Below are 4,448 nucleotides of genomic sequence, written 5' to 3'. Positions count from 1 at the left end.
TTGTTCCCTCATTTTCCCTTTTGTGTCATATTTATTTTATTATACGAAATCTATTTTGTTTGTAAGAAATTTATTTTATGAAATGAACACGGCGAAATGTGTCTATCCACCTTCTTGGTCAGGGAAATTCAGTTGTTTATAATATTTTACTGCCACACACAAAGCTGCCATAAACAGCCTCATACTGATCTTTCTGGGTGTGTGTGCAGAGTTTCTCCAGATCACGCCTAGGAGTGGAGTTGCAGAGTGGAGGACGCGCACATTACCAGCTTTGCGCAGATAATGCCAAATTGTTTCCCAAAGCGTTTGTGCCAATCTACGCATCACACAATGTGCCACATCCTTGCTGCCGCTTGGTATCATCCAACTTTTTTTATTTTTGGCCGCTTTGGTGGGTGTAAAGTGTTATCTAATGGTGGCTTGGCGTTTCTCTAACTACTAATGAGGTTTTTCACTTTGTTTTGTTTTAATTTATTTTTGAGATGGAGAGAAAGCACGAGCTGGGGGGGGGGGCAGAGAGAGAGGGAGTCAGGAACCAAAGGGAGCTCTGTGCTGACCATAAAGAGCCCAATGCGGGGCTCGAACTCACGAACCGTGAGATCATGACCTGAGCCCAAGTCAGATACTTAACTGACTGAGCCATCCAGGTGCCCCAAGGTTTTATGTGTTGTAAATATCTGTTCACAGTCTTTGTGTATTCAGTTGAACACTAGTGCTTATATTCACCAATGTCAAATTTATTAATCTTTTCCTTTGCAGTTTATACTTCTGCTGTTTTGTTGAAAACATTTCTCCTGACCTTGTAGCAATATACGTGTGGCCTCTATTGTAATTTCTCTGTATATCAGGTTTCCACATTTGCTGGCTCATTGTTCTCTTGGTCTATCCCTGCACCCAAACCACACCATCTTCACCACTGCAACTTGATGATGACATCCACTAGGGCAAGTTCCCTTCACCTAGTTGTTTTCTATTCATGGTACTGTCTTCTGCTCCTTCTGCTTCCTCCTCCTCCTCCTCCACCTCCTCCTCCTCCTTCAGTTCTTTCCTCTTCCTTCTTCTTCAATACCTTAGCTATTCTTGGACTATTGTTAGAATCACCTTGCTATCTTCCAGGGAAAACCTTATTCAGATTTTAATTTAAATCCTATCGGGGCGCCTGGGTGGCGCAGTCGGTTAAGCGTCCGACTTCAGCCAGGTCACGATCTCAGGGTCCGTGAGTTCGAGCCCCGCGTCGGGCTCTGGGCTGATGGCTCGGAGCCTGGAGCCTGTTTCCGATTCTGTGTCTCCCTCTCTCTCTGCCCCACCCCCGTTCATGCTCTGTCTCTCTCTGTCCCAAAAATAAATAAATGTTGAAAAAAATTTTTTTTAATAAATCCTATCAATTATTGAATCTAGCAATTATGCTGTAAAAAAATTCACATCTTTGAGACCCGGAATCTTTTCATAATTAAATATGGTGCGGCTCTCCCATTTGCTTAGAACTTCTTTAAAGGTCTCTCCATTCAGTTTTATCATTTTCTTGCACATCTTTTGTTAGATTTATCCCTAAGCTTTTTTTTTTTTTCCTTTTTTTGGAAACTGTATCTTCTGAAAAGATTCTCCTTTGTAACTCTTGCTACTACATAGGAATGCTGCCCCACAGCTCGGTTCCTTCCCAAAGAACCATGCAGGATTGAGAGCTAGAGTTAGATGTGTCAACAGGCACTCAGGAAATTAGACACCCGGGGCTGACACTCAGTGGCACACAACAGTGTGGCTGTGCCGGTTACTAAAATATTGAAATATTTCCACAGTGGAATCCCCTGATTTCTTCCCCAGCATTCTGGCCATCCTGGACAGACTCAGACCTCCCCAAGCTCCAGATACTACTAATGACGTTTAACATCTTTTCTTATGTTCTATAGGACATTCACGTAAACACTTTTGTAGAAGGGATTTTTGTGTCTGCTGGCATTTTTTCCTAGTGGTTCTTCTATTTGGAATGTTTTCCTTTTTCTTATAGATGTACAGGCATTAACTATATAGATGCTGTTATGTTGGCTTTATGTACTGTGATATCTTTTTGCTCTCTTTTGTATCTCTACACCCAGCACAGCATGGGACCTTAGGCTAGGCTCTTCTGGGAAGACAGGTGTCTCTGTTCTTTTTTTTTTTTTTTTTTAATTTTTTAAAATGTTTTTATTTATTTTGAGACAGAGCATGAGCAGGGGAGGGGCAGAGAGAGAGGGAGACACAGAACCTGAAGCAGGCTCCAGGCTCTGAGCTGTCAGCACAGAGCCCAACGCGGGGCTCGAACCCATGGACTGTGAGATCATGACCTGAGCTGAAGTCGGACGCTTAACCGACTGATCCACCCAGGCACTCCAGGTGTCTCCATTCTGATGGCTCCATTCCCACGCCAGCCATGTGAGTTGTTATTTTGGACGTCGCCCCTATGCTCAGATGCCAATGCTAACATCAACACCCAGGGCGAAACATTCACCTGAGTGGTTACTCCAACAGGGGTGCAAAGAAGCAATCGGCTCTGGGTTTCAAGGAGGGAGTCAGGAGATCTGAGCTGTACTCGGAGAGATTCTAGCCAGCACCCATCTCTGATAGCCCCACCCAAATCCCTACAGCTCCACCAGACTCTTCCACTCAGAGCTCCCATGGCTATTGCGACCACAACCTATTTCAGATTAAACACATCATCTTTATTTACTTTAATTTCTTCTTGTTGTTGAAGTACAGTTAGCATACGGGGGTATATTTGTTTCATGTATACAAGATCACAAGTCAACAATTCTATACACTACTCACTGCTCACCATGAAAAGTACAGTCACCTGAAAGGATGCTCAACATCACTGATTGTCAGGGAAATGCAAATCAAAAACCACAATGAGATACTACCTTATACCTGCCAGAATGGCTAGAATCAAAAAGACAAGAAATACCAGGTGTTGGTGAAGACGTGGAGAAAAAGAAACCCTCATGCACTACTGGTGGGAATGCAAATTGGTGCAGCCACTGTGGAAAACAGTCGGGAGTTTCCTCAAAAAACTAAAAATAGAAATACCATATGATCCAGTCATTGAACACATCGTCTTTAACTGCTAACTCTGCCCCCTTCCCGACTCCTCTGACTGGTGGGCCAGCATCTCCAACCGTCTTATCTCCTGCAGTAGAGGAGCAGGGAGTAGAGGATGGGAGAAGCCATCCCAGACTCAGCCTTACCTTTATTTCCTCTATTGCCTACCAAGGTCTGTCAGTTCTATGCCATTACAAGTCTCTTGCATACGACCTTTTCCCCATCCTAATTGCCGCTGTCTTGTAAATTTTTTAAAAGTTTCCTAACCAGTCTCTTGGCCTCCCGCCTCCTTTGCTCCTCCGGCCCCTCCCTGACCGCTGCCTGCATCAGCAGTCCAGCCTGGACCATTAGCCTGCTGGGTCTTGATCTGTGGCAAGGCAGTGTATGGGAGCCATCTGCCCCGGTGGGGAGGAGTGGTTTATCCCTGGCACTGCTTAGAGTGGAGCCAGTATAAAGCTGATGACGTCGAGTTGGTTTTATTATGGTGTTTAAATTCCGTACAGACACGTACTGAATTTTGCCTACACGTGGCCAAGTGTTCCCACCCCCATCCTCCTCAGTGTGACATTGTAAATAATACGTGCCGCATCACAGCTGCTGTGAAAGTTTAATGCAACACGCTCGCTGAGAACTTAGCCCAGGCCCCCGCACACGGTGAGCACCTAGTTAACAAGTAAGAGTAACAGCAGTGCTATGGTTCCTCATCCCCTACATGATCTCTGCTCTGGCAAGCTGAGCCTTCTGCCCTCGCCTGGGTCACTCCCTTCCACCTTCCTGATCCCTAGACTCTCGCCCTTTACCCGGCGTGGGATGTCTTCCCTGCTTCTCTGATTCATCACTTGAGATCCGGCACATAGTCATGCCTTCCGGGAAGCCTTCCTCAGGTTATACAGACAAAAAGATTGTCCCTGCGCACCCTCTGCTCTTGCCTCCTCACGGAGCTCCCGGAAGGGAGAGTCCGTGCTGGTCTTTGTGATTGACTTCGGATCCACAGTCACCAGAACTGTGTCTTCCCCCATAACACCGGCTCCACGCTTGGGGCAGTTTTGCTCCTTTTGTTTTGTGTTATTGGAATGAATGAATGAATGAACGGGAATGGTTTTGACTTCACCCTAGATCCAGCAAAAAGCTTGGGTAGTGGCAGTTCTGGTCATTTTTGTGTAACCTGATATTGGCCTCTTTTGTTTCCATGCCCCAAGGAAAATGTTCCCAAATACTAGAGTACCTGCCGGTCTTCCTAAGGAATCGGCTTCTTGCAACTAAAGCAAGGGCTGTTTAAAAGCTGGGAGAGGCTGGAGCGGGCCAGCTCTGTCTTCGCAGCTGTCCCGGAGAGGGCGCTGTTCCCAAATCAAACCTCCAGAGGCCCGGACTGAAAT

Source organism: Prionailurus bengalensis, chromosome A3, assembly GCF_016509475.1.
Source record: "Prionailurus bengalensis isolate Pbe53 chromosome A3, Fcat_Pben_1.1_paternal_pri, whole genome shotgun sequence".
NCBI classification, from domain to species: domain Eukaryota; kingdom Metazoa; phylum Chordata; class Mammalia; order Carnivora; family Felidae; genus Prionailurus; species Prionailurus bengalensis.
The sequence above is the reverse complement of the archived record's forward strand: the minus strand, read 5'-3'. Positions refer to the sequence as shown.